We start from the raw sequence: 21,374 nt of genomic DNA, 5'->3' as shown, positions 1-21,374 counted from the left end.
CATCCAAGGGCACAATCACCTTACCTCTAAGAATTGGGCCAGTTACAAAGGATGTGGTTTGTCAGGTCCTGGATTTAGATCTCACTTATAATATATTGCTAGGACGTCCTTGGATTCATGAAATGAGGGCAGTCCCATCGACATATCACCAATGCATTAAGTTTCCTCATAATGGAGTCGAGGTAACAGTCAACGGTGATCCTAATCTGTTCATATATTGCAATAACCTGAGATCACATACGGAGACCATCATTCCCAGTAATCGTGAAGCTGTTCCTTCTTCGGCATACATTGACCCTAAGTCATTGAAACCTTCGACATCAAAACAAGGTGAACTTAAAGGCAAATTTCAAGACAAAGGCATGGGAGAATACACTTTAAATCAGACCATGTATTTACGACAAGTCATGAGCTCTCCAAAAGAATATGGAAGGCCACATCCTAACAAGCAAATATCTATCATGATACTCAAATGGGATCCTACTACCTTTCAAAGATGGGGCGAACTAGAAGAGGAAGATTTATACAAAATGCTCTATAAAGACATTGAAGATGACACACATGATCAGATCAATATACCTTGTGAGAAATATGGCAAAGGCTTCAAGATTCTACAAAAATTCGGGTATGATGGAAAAAGCCCTCTTGGGTTACGCAAAGAAGGCGTCATGGAACCCCTACAACCTAAATTGACTGTAAGAAGAGAACGCTCAAAGGGACTTGGTTTTCTGACTTCCAAGATCCACACTAAAAGGACAGAAGAGGCATCACAAATCAAAGTTGCCAAAGTTCAACAAGAAGATTATTATTCCACAGATTCCAACGAATGGGAATGGGGTTCAGACAAATCCTCCAGTGACTATGAGCTCACCGAGACATTCAAAGAGCTAGATGAATCCACAGAAGAGGAGGAGTTTTATAACAAATTCAGAGTTGGTCAAGAAACAACCCATGAGGAGTCTACACAGTCCTTGTCTCAAGGTTCTAGGTTGAAATCACATAGGATGAGAACACCTGTTCCGGAATGCGCTACTAGTAATGATAATTTGGATTCGTTCGTGATCGAGATTGATGAGGAGAGTGCCATCGATGACCTCGATAATTACCTTGACATACCCGAATATAACCACATCTTCACTCTTAGCCCCGCTAACTTCGAAGACATTAATGGCCCTCCCCTTGTTCATCACCAACTCATTGACTGGGATAATGAAGGACCTGCACAGTTGGATACATTCCAAAACGATGAAGCTTTTATTGATTATCTAGGCATACGAGATGATCTCCCCCCTGGAGACCATAAAGCGGGATACACCATAGAACTCAACAACATGGCATATTTTGGTGAGGGTGTCGGACCTTCCAGTCGCAAAAATAAGAACAAATCAAGGGTCTTATGGCGAAAACCACACTGTGGCGCTATCTGATCCCAAAAAAGTAAAAAGAAAGGACGTATCTGAGGGCGAAAACCTCTCCGAGGCACCCGAAGATGGAAGGCTCGACATTCTCCCAGCATCATATGAGGAAAAGTCATCCATGTTGGTAGAGGAGACTATCAAAACAAACATTGGTACAGAAGAGGTTCCACACAACATATTCCTGGCTCAATCATTAACAGAGTCTGAAAGATCAAAATTCATAAGCTTCTTCAAAAAATGACAAATCAACTTTGCATGGTCATACGCTGATATGCCTGGACTGGATCCGAATTTGGTAATGCATCATTTGACAATCAAACCGGGGGCAAAGCCAGTGAAACAGAAATTAAGGAAAATGCATCCACAAGTGGTATTACTAGTCAAAGCAGAGCTGGAGAAATTATTGGACGTCGGATTCATACGCCCAATTGATTATCCAGAATGGATCTCTAACTTGGTACCTGTCAGTAAACTAGATCGCAGCATCAGAATTTGCACAGATTTCAGAGACATCAACAAAGCTTGTCCAAAGGATGACTTCCCATTACCAAACATTGACTTGATTGTTGATCTCACAGCAGGTCATGAAATGCTATCATTAATGGATAGATTCTCTGGCTATAATCAGATAAGAATTGCACTCGAGGATCAACATAAAACAACATTTACTTGTCCGTGGGGAACTTTCGGCTGGAATGTCATGCCTTTTGGGTTAAAGAATGCAGGTGCTACATATCAAAGAGCTATGACTACTATCTTTCATGATCTCATGCATGTAACTATGGAAGATTATGTTGACGACCTCTTGGTCAAATCAATAGACAGAAGTACACATTTGGACATACTTTCAGTTGCCTTTGATCGGTTGGAAAAGTACAAAATAAGATTAAATCCTAAGAAATGTGTCTTTGGAGTAACCTCCGGGAAACTCCTAGGATTCATCGTGTCCAAAAGAGGAATTGAAGCGGATCCAGCAAAAGTCAAAGCTATCTTGGAAATGCAACCACCAAGAAATATCAATCAACTTCGATCCTTACAAGGCAGACTCCAGTCCATACGAAGATTCATAACACAACTGGTGGATAAGTGTAATCCTTTTCAGCACCTGCTACATAAAAACATCAAATTCAAATGGGATGACAACTGTCAACAGGCTTTCGAGACGCTCAAAGACTATCTCCTAAATCCACCAGTTCCAGATCAACCACTGCTACTATACATATCAGCTACTCCAACAGCACTGGGGGCACTCTTAGCACAACAAATAGCTGACGGCAAGGAAAAAGCAGTATACTATATTAGTCGCACATTGGTAGGATATGAGCTAAACTACACACCAATTGAGCGCGCATGTCTCACTGTGGTCTTTGCTTCACAGAAATTACGACATTACATGCTTACTCATAAGACTAAGTTGATTGCAAGAATTGATCCATTAAAATATCTTCTCAACAAAGCTACACTTACTAGGCGACTGGCCAAATGGGTAATGATCCTGAGTGAATTCGACATCGAGTATGTGGACAGAAAAGCAATAAAAGGACAAGCCATCGCAGATCAATTAGCAGATGCTCCCATGATAGATGATGTTCCTTTAAATTCAGAATTTCCAGATGAATCCATTTTAACAGTGTCACATGCAAAGCCATGGCAACTGTACTTTGACGGCTCATACACACAACATGGGGCAGGAGCTGGTATTCTCTTTATAACTCCTCAAGGCGATTCTATACCAAAATCATACCGCTTATCATTTCCTTGCACCAACAATATAGCGGAATATGAGGCATTAACAACAGGATTACGAATTGCAGTTCAATGGAAGATCCAGGAACTTCGTGTTTTTGGAGACTCCCAACTTGTTATCCGTCAAGCAACTGATGATTACCAAACAAAAGATGAAAAATTATTGCCTTACAAGCAAATGGTAGATGATTTGAAACAACACTTCACAAAGATAGATTTTGAGCAGATACCAAGAGAGCAGAATCGCACCGCAGATGCCATGGCTACAATTGCTTCATTGATTGATTTACCTCCAAACGAGACCTGCTATGAGTTCTTGGTGGATAACCTTTTGGTCCCTTCATATGAGATAATGCCTACTAAGATGATATGTGTTGTCGGTCCCGAATCTCAGTTATATGGTTCCATTTTTACATACCTACGAGACAATACTTTACCCCCTGATCTATCAAACAACCAACGTCGCACTTTCATTCGCCAATCCTCTCGATATGTCATTCTAGTTGATATCCTATACCGATGAGGTCTAGATGGCACTCTTCTTAGATGTTTAGAAAGCAACGAAGCTCAGATTGCGTTACGTGAAGTGCATGAAGGGATATGTGGTCTACATACTAGTGGTCCTACCTTGGCCAAGAAACTCATCAGGACTGGATATTATTGGCCCAATATGGAGAAAGACTCATATCAGTTTGTCAAGAAATGTAAGCAATGTCAAATTCATGGAGACCTCATACATGCGCCGGCACAAGAACTACAACCACTTGCGTCTCCTTGGCCCTTTTGTCAGTGGGGACTCGATCTCATAGGCAAGATTCACCCTCCTTCTTCCAATGGTCATAAATTCATTATCACTGCCATAGAGTATTTCACAAAATGGATTGAGGTTGTGCCTCTCACACAAGTCACTGGAAAACAAATTGCTACATTCATCCTTAACTATATCATATGCCGATATGGTATTCCTAAGTCCATTATTACTGATAACGGACGTCCCTTAAAAAATCAAGATATTCGTGAACTCTGTGATCGCTTCCATATTTCCCATCATTTCTCCACACCATATTACCCCCAAGGTAATGGCCAAGCTGAGGTGTCTAATAAAACAATCCTTAAAATCCTCAAGAAGACAGTCGACGACGCTAGCCGTAATTGGCATATCCAACTCAATCCTGCACTTTGGGCCTACCGCACAAGTGTTCGCACACCTACAGGAGCTACACCATATTCACTTGTCTACGGCACTGAAGCCATCTTGCCTATTAAGGTCGAGTTACCCTCTTTACGGGTCTCTTTGCAAAACATCATCACTGATGAAGACTACAGGGTCTCTCGCTTACAAGAACTAGAACTGTTAGATGAACGGAGACAAATTTCTTTTAATCATCTCAAGGCTTACCAACAACGAATGAGTCGCAGCTACAATCACAAGGTCAAGCCTCGCACATTTGAGGTAGGTGACTTGGTTCTTAGAGAAAACCCCAAGAATTAGCAAGACAGAGAGAAGAAGGGCAAGTTTGAACCAAACTGGCTTGGTCCTTACATCGTTACAGCGGTCTATGGATCTGGGGCATATCAGCTCTCTACTACAGAAGGTGAACCTTTGGAGGATCCTATCAACAGCATGCACCTTCGCAGGTTCTACACATAGCTCGTCAGAATATCCTAATTCAAAAAAATAAAAAAATAAAAAAATCATAAAACAAAAAAATCGTTACTTGGTGAAAACTTGGCAAACAGGTGCCTTATGACACAAAAAAAATTGAAAAAATCAAAAAGTAAAGAGAAATAATTTCGTCCAACGGTGACAACCACTTCGGTGGCGCCCTGGGCAAGTACCATGGTGAAAACTGGGTCACCAGCGCCATGTGTAGAGACTTTGCTCCTCCCTCCTTCAGGATTCTCTTTCATCATTTCACTTTGCACACACTCACAACCTATTCACTCACAATAAACTTACCCATTCCCATCATGGCTTGTTATTGATTTACCCAAGATTGGTTAGCCATTCACAATAAACCCCCCTTTTTCACTCCCTTTCCATCCATAATAAATCAGATCCTATCTGTGGCTAAGGCAAATCCTACGTCTAGTGATGGGTGTGGAACTGAGAACATCACATGTTTTGAGGAGTACAGTTTCTTCCAGCTTCCTCCAGTCTTTTCGCGCACAATCCGCAATAAAGCAACATTTGCATCATAGATCCGCAATAAAGTTTCATCTTCTCCGCGATAAAGTATCAGTTTCATGGATTCAGTCAGTTTCAGATGAGACACAGCAGCAACAATGGGCTTCAACAAATCAAATCTTTCAACAGACTCAGACAACATATGGTTCAGTGCTATCTATCATTTCTGTGAAAGAGAACATTGTGACCACAATCAAATAAGACTTATACAAGTGACAAGAGACACAAACTTGAGGACTACAATGGATGTTGGTGTCGAGTCTTGGTTTTATTTTGATTTTATCTTTTGGTGACATGTCTTTTAGCTTTTCTGGGATGTCTTTGACTAGAGATTCTATCTCCAGGATGTCTTTGACTAGAAAGGCGAGGATGGGGTATCATCACCCATTTTCTTTTGTTGTCTGTGGATTGTCTCTTAGTAATGCTATGACTTATCCAAGGATATGAGGACACTGTGAGTCTAGTGTGAACTGGGGCATTCCTTGTTTGTGACTGTCTTATCTCCATGCAAACTGGTGCAATGACTTTCTGGGTCGAACATATGCCTCGATTGTCATAACCTATTTTGCCATAATAAAGCTCAATGATGATAACGCACAAGAAGCTCTTTCACTTTCATATCTTCTATCTTTCATCCCCCCTTTCTTGATTGACTTCCATCGTCCTTCTCAAGTCCGCGTAGCCTGCTATCACATGACTGAGTATAATGACACACCAAAAATATTTGCATTTCATGTAGCTGCACCTACATTACCACATATAAGCATTTCATACATACATATAGATCTCACAATTGCATCACATCCTGCACACAACACCTGTTAGCACAAATTACATTTTGCATTTGCATTATCATATTCACCTACATTACTTACATACACATTTGCATCATGCATACACATATATAACATAAAAGAACAAAAATATTGCATTGCATTACATACATATTTGCATCCATATCATAAGCATCACATAAGAACATCTCATCACATAGGTACACATGCATATAGCTGCCGCAAAAATGAATCATCTCATATATATAATCATAAAATGTCATGATACAATGATGTCAAAAAATCATATGGCTACAATCACCCGCAGGTGTCTACAATACAAAAAATGGTACAAATACTGATACAAGGGAGCCCTCTATGGCTATGATGAACTCCCTCCCTCGGAGCCGCCTGGCCTCGATGGAATCTGAGCCCTAGAAGGACCTGCTCCAGGATCACCCTGCCTGTCTGGTGGTGGTGAAGGACCCATGACCCCACCACTCGATGCCTGTCTCCTCCGGCTCCCTCCCGTAGTTGTCGCTGTCCGCGATGGTCTATGGAAGCTCCTCACCCGCTGATCTGCTGGCACGACACCATAATACAGGTCCCTCCAGTAGGCAATCTCCTCTCCGGCTCATAGGACATATGCGTAGCCTGCTCCTGTGTCCTCCGTTGCCTGCCTCCCTGCCCTCAGCGCTGTCTCAGCCTCAGTATAGCGCTAAATCACCTGATCCCTCTCCCGCTCAGTATCCCTGAGCCTGATCCTGAGTCGGTCCCTCTCCCTCTCCAGCTCCTGGATCTCGTCTGCCTGGCCTTGGCAGATCTCCCTGAGCCCAATCAGCTCATCCTCCTCTGGATCCCCACCCTCTGCCTCTGCCCGTGGCTCTCCCTCTGCGGGTGCCTGCCCCTGTACCTATCCTTGTACCTGTACTGGTGCCTGAACGGGTACCTGTCTCGGTACATGCCTAGGTCCCTGTACCTGTCTCTGTCCATGTGCCTGTACTGGCACCTGTCCCTATACCTGTCCCTGTCTCTGTCCTTGTGCTCTAGGACCCTGTGCTGCTGGTACCTGCAGGGGCACTCCACCGCGACCCCTCACCACTTGGGCCTGTCCCTCCTGTCCACCCTCTCTCCGAGGTGCCACCCTCCTCTCCCCAACTACTCCCCTCCGCCGCCGTCGGCCTCTACCCCCATCACTCCCACCATCATCATCATCATCTCCTCCTCCATCTCCATCCAGTAGCTCTCCTGGATTTGTCAATCGGGGGAATGGATGCTATGCCCAATACGCTGTATACTCTACATCCATCCCAGCGTCCTCAATCTCAGGCCACATGTCCCAAGGAAGGGGTATCATCTCTGCCAGCTGTGTGACTGCCTGATCATATGACAATAAAGGCCCGAACTGCGCCTGATCCCTAACTGTACGGGCATACATACCCGAGCCTCGTGGCATCCTCTAGATCCGACCAAACTGGCGGCCAATCCTGTCTACCAGCTGCCTCTCCAGTATATAGGGCATCCACCCAATCAAATACTTGCTCCGGAAGGTGTAAGGCAGCTCCACTGCGTCATCCTCCCACTCCTCGCATCCCAGATACGACCTCCAGATGACGACATCAATGTCATCTATCACTCGTCGCCAGTATTCTAACCTGCCAATCCGAGGCTGTGAAGTGATCATGTCGTACAGATGAACAAAACTCCGTCCATGACCTCTCCCTCTGAAGTGTATCGGCCACGTGATAGGCAGATGCTCGTATGCCCAAACCTGTAGTAGTGTCACTCCACAACCTAGTCCCACTGATCCATGGTAGACAAACTGGTGAAGCTCATAATATAGGTGGGCCAAAACACATGGACCCCACGCATATCTGGTGTGCTGCGTCACCAATATCTCTAGTGCTCCTCCCCAGCCCACTGCCAACCCCCATGTCGCTCTGTCCGGACATAGGAACCCACTGATAGCTCCTCCAATCACAGCTGGCAAAGCTAACCCTGTCGCAGTCATGGTATCCAATGCCACATGTCCTGCTCTCATCTCTAGGTCAGGATCCTGAAACACCCGTCTCAAAGCCTCTCTGTCTCCGTCGCGATCGTATGGAATCAGCTCTCCATCGATCGGTATCCGCAGAATCCGGTAGACATCCTCAAGGGTGACTGTCATCTCACCCATCGGCAAATGAAATGTGCATGTCTCTGAATGCCATCTCTCGGCCAGCGCAGTCAGCAAACCCATGTTTGCCCGAAACTCAGGCACATACAATATGTGTCTCAAACCCATCTCCTCGATGGCTGCTCTATTCTGAAAAGACAACTCCGGTCGCAACCTCTGTGTGGACGGGAATCTCTCCCGTGACTCTAGCATAGGCAAATACTTCTGCAGTCAAACAAATCAATCATGTCAGTCCTGGTGGCATTCACTGTTCATCACAAAATGTTACTCGCTATCTAAATGCATATGGTCATCTATCTCAGTGACACTCACTGTTCATCACAAAGTGTTGCTATCTATCCTAGTAGTGCTCCCTGTTCATCACAAAGTACTATGTGTGTGACATTCCCTGTTCATCACAAAGTGTTACTCACATTTTGCACTCCCTGTTCATCACAAAGTGTTGCTCATACTTTGGGTACTCCCTGTTCATCACAAAGTACTCTATCTTGGTGCTCCCTGTTCATCACAAAGTGCCTTGATCTATCCTAGTCTTCCTAGAGGACCTGCTTGAGTGTATCCTCTCAGCAGCTTATCCAATCGACAGTGTATGTTCATCACAGAACTGCCGATTTGACCTAGAAGACCAAAACCTTGCATTTTCAGACACAAACGCATTTCTAACTCACAAACGCGCCTATAGACTGCACAAGCGCGCCTGAAAAATGCAAACGCGCCTGTTTGACATAAACGTGCCTACATTATTCATAAATGTGACTTTGGCACACAAACGCCCCTTCGGGATGCAGACGCGCCCGCATGCAACACAAACGCGGTTCCAGACACAAACGTGCCTGTCACTGACACAGCCGCACCTGGCAGACACAGACGCGCCTGGCACCGACGCAGACGCGGTTGCACGTTTTTGCACTTTTTTGTGCCCTATTCCTAAGTGCATTTATTGCTAACTAGCATGCATTAATGACAAAATTGAATGCGTCAAAGTACGAGGAGGTTTGGTGGTACTTACCAGCTCTCCTGCCTCTGCTGGTCTCTGAAATCAGCGAATGCGGTCGAATCTGTGTACGAAAGCCATCGCTGTTGACTGCTCCTGCTCTTTTCTCGCTCTGCACTTTGATCTCGTGATGGTGTAGATGACAATGAGGATGTCTTTTGCCCGTGGTCTATCTTATAGCCTACCCTAGCCCTCGCCTTCCTTTCTCGAGTCAGTCTTCATTATCCCGTGACTTTGTCACTTTATCCGACCATTCCATTCTAGCCTTTCTTTCTTATCGAGAGATTGTCTGTAATCTTTCCAGACTTTTTCATCCAATCTCTCGAGGGGGCATATCATTCCCATCTTGGGGCAACTCTGTATCAGTTCATCTTATCTTCTTTGAAACAACGCGACAAGCCGCATTGTCTCAAAGAGGGGCAAAATGTAGACACCTAAAATTGTCATGTCTAATTAAATAAATATTTTATTTATTTAATTATCTAAGCCTAATTCTTCTATTAATTAAATAAATCTTTATTTATTTAATTAATTCATTTATCCTCTTCTAGCCTTATTTCTCATTTAAATAAATACATTTATTTATTTAAATTATCCTCTTCCTAAATTAAATAAATATCTTATTTATTTAATTATCCTACTTCTTCTATTAATTAAATAAATCTTTATTTATTTAATTCATTCATTAGCCTTTTCTACACATGACACATGTCATTCATCTCTTAATTCATACACTACCTACCCCTTTCATTATTTTATTATTTCTTTTACTTACCCTCTAATCATAGCCGACCTCCTTTTACACCTCTCAATCTTATCCCTCCATTTCATATAGTGTCTTCTATATAAGGAGATGCTTCCTTAATTATCATAGGCTAATCATCCTAATCAAGCATTCTAATGACCTAATCGACAATTTGGAGGACTTGACTACACTACGATCCTACTTGCAACCACATTCCGTTCTTTGTTGAGCTCTTGTGCACATAAAATCTGAGAGCAAATATATCAAGCAAGATCAATGGAGATAGGAAGAATGGAGATCCAAACCCTATTGGACATGTGATGGTATAATCTTTGTGATTTCATGTGATTTGCATTGTCTTAGGTAATCTTCATATGTTATGGTGGATCTTTGTTGATTATTAGGCTAGGGTTTTGTGGTTGGATTCATTTAGCCTTTCAATATTGTTATTATTGTTATCCATTTTCACCATATACACTTAATAATGGCATCATTACTTAAATTAGTCATTATTATGACTTTTATAAGTAATTTAATAGAATATGAATACAATTTTGTAAATCTAAAATTAGAGAGGAAGATTCTTGAATAATTTTGAACTTATATATTATTTTGTATTGTTTCCATAGCTTAAAGCAAACAATCATTATATGAGCATGTGATGACTTATGACTAAGGAATCCTTTATCACATACCATTTAAATTGCCTATGGTGATTACAACAATCTGGTACGTGTTTCATGTAAATATACCACTTTCACTATTATATTTTTCATTGAGAGAGGCTTTATTTAATGGTTTAATGCCAAGTTATTGTATGACCTGTTCAGACAATTTGGATGAAGCATGTATTAAATGGCTTCAAATTTCCTGTATCTAAAACGGTAAGTATATTTTGTGACAATACTAGTGCAATTAACATCTCCAAGAATCCGGTTTTACATTCTAGAACCAAGCACTTTGAGCTTAAGTATCATTTCTTGAGGGAAAAGGTTCAGAACAAAGAGATTGCACTAGAACATGTTTCCAGTAAGGAGTAGTTAGCAGACATATTCACCAAGTCTCTCCCAAAGGCTACATTTATGTACTTAAGAGGTGAATTAGGGGTGTTGCCCCTTCAAGAGGTAAACTAAAAGTATATGCTCCACATCAGTCAAGTATTGCATAGTCAAATTTTTCTTCAGGATTGATGTGTTGAAGGGTGCTACTCCTTAGGGGGAGCAGCATAATGGAACAGGGAGGCTTGTGCCTCCACTTTGGCATTGTTGTCAAAGGGGGAGAAGAAGAGAAGCGGAGAAGATATCTACAAAAATTGGGGGAGAAGATGTGAAGCGGAGAGATATCTTTGTATATTGCCATCAATGCCAAAGGGGAGATTGTTGGCATTATGTGAACTGGTATAAAGACATGATGACATTGTATGTTGTCATTGATGTCAATATGCTGAAGAGGAGAGAACCAGTATATGTGAGAATCAGTATGTTACCAAGAACCGGTATAACACTGTGAACCGGTATTTGTGCCAAAGTGAAGCCGTGTGTTTGCTTAAGGTGAACCGGCATGTGGTTATAGGAACCAACACATGGAAGCTTTGTATGACTACCAGTTGGTAGTCTCAACATCAGGGTTTCCAGTTGAAGTGCTTCAAGCCTGTGTGGCTCAACCGGTGACTTTGTGTGATGAGTTAGCATTGTAATGAAGAATAGATCATGTTGCCACGTCATCTTTGTGTGCGTGAAGGATCTTGCATGAAGGAGATGGTCCCTATCTACCTCGGGAATGTGCGAAGGCTGTAAACGGTGATAACGTGTGATGGGTTATCAGCCGCCATGAAATCGGTGGAAAATGAATGATGGAGAATGTCTTGAGATTGGATCAAGACTGCTGCATTTAATGAAATATGCTCAACGGTCATGATTGAACCATTTGAACTCCTTAACTTAATAGGTTTAGGGTTTAGGGTTTATGCTACCGACCTATCTGTTTCTTATAAGGTCGATGTTGTGTTCCTTTCTGAGGTTGTTGGCAAAAGTTGTGTGTGTGTATCCAAGAGAAGAGATACGTGATACTTTCCAAACCAGAGGAGAGAAGTGATACCTGCAAAGTGTAAGTGCAGAAGGTGAAGAGGAGCTAAAGTGGATCTGCATTGGCATTGAGTGTTGTTACCATATCATTGTAATACCTGTTGATCTCTAACCACCTCAACAGTTGGGAAATCCCTTAATAGGGTAGCTTTAAATGGCTTCCTGCAAATCCTTTAATAGGGTGACTCAAAACCATTGAGTTCTTGAAATCCTCTAACAAGGTAACCTCTAACAGGGTTTAACCCTTAATCAGGTATTCTAGCCATCCCTTAACTGGGCGATCCCTAACAGGATTAGTTCCTAACAGAACCTATTGTATCAGTCTATAACCAGACAAGGCTCCTAACAGAGCGGACTTCTAAAGAGTTCAAAAACAGCTTGTGGGTATTCATCCCCACTGTGGTTTTTCCTAGTTGGGTTTCCACGTGAAAAATTTGTGTGTCATGTGTGGTGATATTCTTGTGATGGTTTGAGTGATTTGTGTCTGAAGGTAAATAATGTTGATCTAGCTGCTTATATATCTTTTGATGATAGATTACCTGTTCATGCACCAGGGTGAAATGGAAATGAAGTATTAGAATGTATGAAAAGATTAGTGTTAACCAGTTTATGCTTGTCTCAGTTATTCTGGGTTCTGTCGGTTGTACTCTGTTTAAGACCGGTGTTACTGTTTGTCTGTCAAAGCACAGTGTTTGTTGACAAACTGGTTTAGGATTGTGTTTTTGTCTGTATTGATTCACCCCCACTCTCAATACCGATTTGGTACTATCTGATTCATCACTGAGTTATCAATTGGTATCAGAGCGTCCTCCAGGTCCTCTGTGTTATAAGCTTAACTGCTTGAGGTAAAGATCCTAGTCTAATGATGAAGAGGGAAAGTCCAAAGTTCAACAAAGAAAATTTCAGTATATGGAAAGACAAAATGAAGATATACATCAGAAGCATGGGTGCTCAACACTGGAGCTATGTTGAGAATGCCTATGTTTCCCCTACCGGTACTCTCACTGATGATCAAAAGAAAGAGATGCAAGAGAATGGGCAAGTCATGGAAGCCCTAATTAGTAGTTTATCTGACATTGAGTTCATTGATGTCCAAGATAAGGTAAATCCCAAAGAGGTATGGGATACTCTTGAAAATATCTATGGTGGTGATGAGCATGTAAAACAAGCTAAGGAAGAAAGCCTTAGAGGGAAGTTTGAAGACATGCGGATGGTTGAAGGTGAGACCATTCAACAGTATGGAATAAGAATCAAAACTGTTGTTGGAGATATCAAGAGTGCAAGTGGCAAAATGGAAGATTCCACTATGATAAGCAAAGTCCTGTGATCCTTATTACCGGTCTATGCAATAAGGGTTGCTGCTATTCAGGAGTTGAGATCAATAGACAAGACTAAGGTATCCCTAGACTCCATCATTGCAAAGTTGACAGCCTATGAGCTAAATAGTTTTGATGGCAGTGTTCAAAAGACTGAATCAACTTTTAAAGCTTCTGTTGTACCATCCAGAAAAGGAAAAGAAGCTAGCACCAGTGGTGAACCAAGACAGAGTAGAGAAATAGATGATGAGGAGATTTTGATGGCATTTGAAGCTCTTCTTGCCAGGAAACTCCCTAAAGGAACAGGCAAATACAGAGGTAAGCTCCCTTTGAAATGCTTTTCTTGCAACTAGATAGGACATATAGCTATAAATTGTCCTAATGGTGACAACAAGGACAAACCAGAAAGGTTCAAGAAATTCAAAGGAGGAAATCGAAGAAATTGTTTTGTGGCAGTTGATGAAGGTGTCATAGATGAGGAATCAGAAGATGAAGAAAATGAAGATATTGTGTTTGTTGCTGTCAAGGAAGATGTGTCAGACAAGAAGGTTCTTGTCTCCCGGTTTGATAATTCCTATGAGTGGATTATTGACAGTGGCTGTTCTCACCACATGACTGGTGACTGGAGAAAGTTTCTATCCTTGGAAGAATATGATGGTGGTGTGGTTCGCTTTGGTAATGATGCACCATGTATGGTCAAAGGCAGAGGGTCCATCTCTCTGAATGGAAAGAGTAGTGCTGACAATGTGTATTGGGTTGATGGTCTCAGGCACAACCTTCTGAGTGTTGCCCAATTGAATGATAGTGGTCTCACTCTGGAATTCAAGAATGGAGTATGTAGAATCAAAGGAAAGAATGGTGAATTGGTGGCCACCGACATGCAGACCAAAGGTAACCTATTTCAGCTGAATGCAAATATAAGTACATGTCTTATGGCTAAATTTGATGATAGCTGGATATGGAATAGGAGACTTTGCCATGTAAACTTTGATAATATTGTGAAGGCCAGTAAGATCAAGGCAGTTAGAGGGTTGTCGATGCTAAGAAAATTGGATAATACCTTGTGCAGAGAGTGTCAATTGGGGAAATGTCTTCCTCGACCTTTAAAGGTAAACCTTTCACTGCTGACAATTTGCTTGATCTTGTGCATACTGATTTGTGTGGTCCTATGAAAACTAGAAGTGTGCAGGGTGATAGGTACTTCGTGATTCTCACTGATGACTGCTCAAGAATGATGTGGGTCACATTCTTGAAAGACAAGTCTGAAGCTTTTGTAAAGTTCAAATCTTTCAGAGCATTAGTGGAGAAGGAAAGTGGTAAAAGGATCAAGTGCCTAAGAACTGATCAAGGAGGGGAATTCACTTCTGATGAATTCAACAAGTACTGTGAAGAACATGGCATCAAGAGGCAACTGTCTGCCCCCCGAACTCCACAGTAGAATGGCCTAGTAGAGAGAAATAACCAAACTGTGGTTGAATCGGCTAGAACTATGTTGATTCAAGGAAAGGTAGCTCACACCTTTTGGAGAGAAGCGGTGAGCACTGTAGTCTACACAATGAACCGGGTACTCATCAAGAAAGGTAAGGATAAAACTCCTTATGAGTATTGGACCAGTAAGACTGATCTGAATTATTTTGTCATGTAACTTGAAAGTGCTAATGAGACTCTCGAGAGAATAATCGCTTCTTCCAGATTTGCTGTAGCAGCAGGAGCCTGGTCAGCTTGAGGCGTAGCAGCTACTGGTTCCTTGGTAGATGCTGCAGTAGCCTCCTCGTTTCCTTCTGCTGAAGACAAAGACAAGGAAGAGTTTGGCGTAATATGGACAGCGGCTCATTGACTGTAGATGCACCTGCAGCGATCGAAAATGGCTATGATACCACTGATCTGAATTATTTTGTCAATTCAGAGGACAATACCCAAAGCAGAATTTGTGGTATTGTAAACACATAACAAATCATATAAAATTTCATTTCATTGAAAATTTGTAAGAACCATACAATTTTTGGCAAACTCTGTGAAAGAGAGTTGTGTGCCCTTGAATTTATCCCATTTGGGCAAACTCTGTAAAAGAGAGTTGTATGCCTGGAATGTATCCAATTTGGGCAAACTCTGTAAAAGAGAGTTGTATGCCTGAGCCTGTACAATTTAGGCAATCTTACCAAGGAACCAGTAGCTGCTACACCTCAAGCTGACCAGGAAGGAGTTGGAGAGTTATGGAGTTACAAAGTTATAGGCATACGCTCCTTCGCAAGATTGCCTAAATTGTACAGGCTCAGGCATACAACTCTCTTTTACAGAGTTTGCCCAAATTGGATACATTCTAGGCATACAACTCTCTTTTATAGAGTTTGCCCAAATGGGATAAATTCAAGGGCACACAACTCTCTTTCACAGAGTTTGCCAAAAATTGTATGGTTCTTACAAATTTTCAATGAAATGAAATTTTATATGATTTGTTATGTGTTTACAATACCACAAATTCTGCTTTGGGTATTGTCCTCTGAATTGACAAAATAATTCAGATCAAAGACACCTGTGGTTAGCTACTTTAGAGTGTTTGGTAGCAAATGTTACATCAAGAGGAGCGAACACTAGAGTAAATTTGATGTGAAATGTGATGAGGGAATATTCCTAGGGTATTCCACCAAGAGCAAAGCTCTCAAGTGTTTCAATAATAGGACTCAGAGAATTATGGAAAGCATCAATGTAAGAGTTGATGAAACCTCTGAGAAAACTGAGGAAACCGACAGTGAGCAAGTGGTAAATGAATAGGTTGTAACCTTATGGGAACCGATTGCTAGTCAACCATGTACTAGTAACAGTGTTCCTACACTAGTAGATGTAGATGCTGATACTGATGGAGATGAGGATGAAGAAGAAAAGCAAGAGGAATCTATTAAGACCATTCCTCGGTATGTCAAGCTGAATCATGATCCTAAGTAGATCATAGGAGATAAGGATGCATGAATTCTTACAAGAAGAAAGGTCAGAGAAAACTCATATATGATCTTTGAATTTGAGCCTAAATCATTCAAAGAGGCACATAAAGATGAAGACTGGATCAAGGCAATGGAAGAGGAACTTGACTAGATAGAGAAAAATAGTACATGGTCTTTGGTACCTAGACCGGAGCATAAAAATGTCATTGGTACCAAATGGGTTTTCAGAAATAAGTTGAATGAGGATGGCACAGTGATTAGAAACAAAGCCAAATTGGTGTGCAAAGGATATGCCCAAGAAGAAGGAGAAGACTATGGAGAAACATTTGCTTCTATAGCCAGATTGGAAGGAGTTCGTATGCTTCTTGCATATGCAACTTTTAAAGGATTCAAAGTATATCAAATGGATGTAAAATCAACATTCCTAAATGGTGTACTTGAAGAGGAAGTGTATTTAGAGCAACCAGATGGGTTTGCCCTATCTGAAGACAGTGGCATGGTGTGTAGGCTACATAAAGCCTTATATGGTCTAAAGCAGGTACCTAGAGCATGGTATGAACGCCTGCACTCCCATCTTGTGAAGATTGGATTTGAGACAACAAGCAAAGATAGTAATATCTACTTGAAGTCTGAGGGAGATCAGATCCTGATCTGTGAGGTATTTGTTGATGACATTATCTTTGGTGGAGATGACAAGATGATTCATGAGTTTGCAGATGAGATGAAGAAAGAGTTTGAGATGTCACTCATAGGGGAGATTAAGTTCTTCATTGGACTACAGATCCAGCAGATGAAAGATGGAATCTTTATCACTCAGTCCAAGTATGTCAAAGAGGTGTTAAAGACCTTTGGCATGGAAGATAGAAAACCGGTTGGTACACTGATGGTGACCGGTTGTAAATTATCTAAAGAGGATGACTTAGCATTGGTTGATGAGAAGGAATACCGATCAATGATTGGTAAGTTGCATTATGCAGTGCATAGCAGACCAGATATTGCACATGCAGTTGGCATTACTGCAAGGTTCCAGAAAAGCCCAAGAGAATCCCACTTGGTTGCAGTCAAGTGGATTCTTAGGTATCTGAAGGGAACTATTGATTATGGATTGTGGTATCCATATAGCAAGGATTTCAACTTGAAAGTATTCACAGATGCTGATTGGGCAGGTAATGTAGATGACCGGAAGAGCACAACCGGTGGTGCATTATTTCTCGGTGGTAGACTGGTCTCATGGATGAGTAAGAAGCAAAGTTGTATCTCTCATTCTACAGCGGAAACAAAGTATGTTGCAACTTTCATGAACTGCACTCAAACAATTTGGATGAAGCATATATTAAATGGCTTCAAAGTTCCTGTATCTGAACCGGTATTATATTTTGTGACAATATTAGTGCAATTAACATCTCCAAGAATCTGGTTTTACATTCTAGAACCAAGCACTTTGAGCTTAAGTATCATTTCTTAAGGGAAAAGGTTCAGAAAAAGAGATTGCACTAGAACATGTTTCCAGTAAGGAGCAGTTAGCAGACATATTCACCAAGCCTCTCCCAAAAGCTACATTTATGTACTTAAGAGGTGAATTAGGGGTGCTGCCCCTTCAAGAGGTAAGCTAAAAGTATATGCTCCACATCAGTCAAGTATTGCATAGTCAAATTTTTCTTCAAGATTAATGTGTTGAAGGGTGCTACTCCTTAGGGGGAGCAACATAATGGAATAGGGAAGCTTGTGCCTCCACTTTGGTATTGTTGTCAAAGGGGGAGAAGAAGAGAAGCGAAGATGATATCTGGAGAAATTGGGGGAGAAGATGTGAAGCGGAGAGATATATTTGTATATTGATATCAATGCCAAAGGGGGAGATTGTTGGCATTATGTGAACTGGTATGAAGACATGATGACATTGTATGTTGTCATTGATGTCAATATGCTGAAGAGGAGAGAACCGGTATGTTACCAAGAACCGGTATACCACTGTGAACTGGTATTTGTGCCAAAGTGAAGTGGTGTGTTTGCTTAAGGTGAACCGACATGTGGTTATAGGAACTGACACATGGAAGCTTTGTATGACTACCGGTTGGTAGTCCCAACATCAAGGTTTCTGGTTGAAGTGCTTCAAGCCTGTGTGGTTCAATCGATGACTTTGTGTGATGAGTTAGCATTGTAACGAAGAATAGATCGTGTTGCCACGTTAGCTTTGTGCGCGTGAAGGATCTTGCATGAAGGAGATTGTCCCTATCTACCTCGAGAATTTGCGAAGTCTGTAAACGACGATAACGTGTGATGGGTTATCAGCCGCCATGAAATCGGTGGAAAATGAACGATGGAGAATGTCTTGAGATTAGATCAAGACTGTTGCATTTAATGAAATATGCTCAACGGTCAGGATTAAACCATTTGAATTCCTTAACCTAACAGGTTTAGGGTTTAGGGTTTATGCTACCAACCTATTTGTTTCCTATAAGGTCGATGTTGTGTTCCTTTCTGAGGTTGTTGGCAAAAGTTGTGTGTGTGTATCCAAGAGAAGAGATATGTGATACTTGCCAAACCAGAGGAGAGAAGTGATACCTGCAGAGTGTAAGTGCAGAAGGTGAAGAGGAGCTAAAGCGGATCAACATTAGCATTGAGTGTTGTTACCAGATCATTGTAATACCTGTTGATCTCTAACCACCTCAACAGTTGGGAAACCCTTAACAGGGTAGCTTTAACCAACTTGTTGTAAATCCTTTAATAGGGTGACTCAAAACCATTGAGTTCTTGAAATCCTCTAACAAGGTAACCTCTAACAGGGTTTAACCCTTAACCGGGTATTCTAGCCATCCCTTAATTGGGCGATCCCTAACAGGATCGGTTCCTAACATAACCTATTGTACCAGTCTTTAACCAGACAAGGCTCCTAACAGAGTGGACTTCTAAAGAGTTCAAAAATAGCTTGTGGGTATTCATCCCCACTGTGGTTTTTCCCAGTTGGGTTTCCACGTGAAAAATCTGGGTGTCATGTGTGGTGATATTCTTGTGATGGTTTGAGTGATTTGTGTCTGAAGGTAAATCATGTTGATCTAGCTGCTAATATATCTTTTGATAATAGATTACCTGTTCATGTATTAGGGTGAAATGGAAATGAAGTATTAGAATGTATGAAAAGATTAGTGTCAACTGGTTTATGCTTGTCTCAGTTATTCTGGGTTCTGTTGGTTGTACTCTGTTTAAGACCGATGTTATTATTTGTCTGTCAAAGCATAGTGTCTACTGACAAACCGGTTTAGTTTTGTGTTTTTATCTATACTGATTCACCCCCCCCCCTCAGTACCGATTTGGTACTATCCGATTCATCACCGAGTTATTAGTTACTACAAGGTCAAACTTGAAGCAACAAGTGTTGCAGAATCTTTTTGAAGATGAGCATTACCTAAGGGTTAAGCAAGCCTTGGGAGTAGATCCTTCAAATCACCAATTTGATGGATATGAGTTGGAACCTGATAGTATTTTGAGGTACCAAGGAAGGATGTACATTCCTGAAGGTGGAGAATTAAGGAAATTAATATTGCATGAGGTGCACAATACACCTTATTCAGGACACCCTGGAGTAACAAAGATGGTAGCTGATTTGAGATCTTTGTATTTTTGGCCTAAACTCAAGAAAGAGGTGATAGAGTATGTGGCACAATGTTTGGAATGTCAGCGGGTGAAATTTGAGCATGTTCATTCGGTGGGATTTTTGTTTCAACATGTTATACTGAAGTATAAGTGGCAAGTAATCAGTATGGATTTTATCCAAGGATTACCTATGAGCAAAAACAAGCATGATACCATCTTAGTAGTTGTGGATAAATTGACAAAAGTTGCACATTTCATACCTGGAAATAACAAGGATGGATCATTTGTTCTTACAAAGAAATTTTTGCAAGAAATAAATTGATTGCATGGTGTACCAAAAACCATAATTTCAGATAGGGATACCAGGATGACATCTAGGTTTTGGACAATATTGAATGTAGCTTTGGGAACCAAACTGAATTTTAGTTCAGCATATCATCCTCAGACTAATGGCCAAACTGAAAGGGTTAATCAGGTTGTGGAGGATCTTCTACGAATGTATTGCATGGATCAGCAGTACAAGTGGGAGGAGTATTTTACTTTGGTTGAATTTGCATACAACAACACTTTTCACGCATCTTTAGGGATGACACCTTTTGAGGCACTCAATGGGTGAAAGTGTCGCACACCCATTAGTTGGGATAGAATGGAAGATAGGATCATCATTGGTCCCGATTTACTCAAGTAAATGGATGAGAAAATGATGTTGATCAAGAGTAGGTTGAAGGAGGCAACTGATAGATAAAAGAGCTATGTTGACAAAAATAGGACTTTCAAACAATTTGTTGCAGGAGATAAAGTCTTTTTGAGAGTCAAACCTCATAAGAGCTCTATCTCATTTGGGAAATCATCAAAGTTGGCACCAAGATATGTGGGACCCTTTGATGTACTGGAAGTTATTAATCCAGTTGCTTATAGATTAGCTTTACCACCTGCTTTAGCTCGAATCCATAAATTGTTGCATGTTTCTTTGTTGAAACCTTATCATTTTGATGCATCTCATATTATTGATTGGCAATCTTTATAGGTACAAGATCCAGGGGTGGTGCTAGTGGAGCCCATCCAAATCCTAGATCAACGTAGCATGAAGCTACGTAGCAGATATTTTACTCAGTATAAGGTCCAGTGGGACCAATATTCTGAGGATAGTGCTACATGGGAGGATGCTGAGATGATTGACCTTCATTTTCATCATTTGCTTTCTTAGAAAGTATTTGCTTATTACATGAGATACCTTGATACAATGATTTGATTTACACGTTGTGAACTTGGATAGCATGTATGCTATTGTTATTGTTTATATTTGAGACTATGTTGTATGGTTAATATTATATGATGTTGAGTTACTATGTGCTTATTGATAGATAATAAGACATCGAGACGATGTCTCTTCCAAGTGGGGAA

This window comes from Cryptomeria japonica, chromosome 5, assembly GCF_030272615.1.
Source record: "Cryptomeria japonica chromosome 5, Sugi_1.0, whole genome shotgun sequence".
NCBI classification, from domain to species: Eukaryota; Viridiplantae; Streptophyta; class Pinopsida; order Cupressales; family Cupressaceae; genus Cryptomeria; species Cryptomeria japonica.
Note: the sequence above shows the minus strand (reverse complement) of the source record.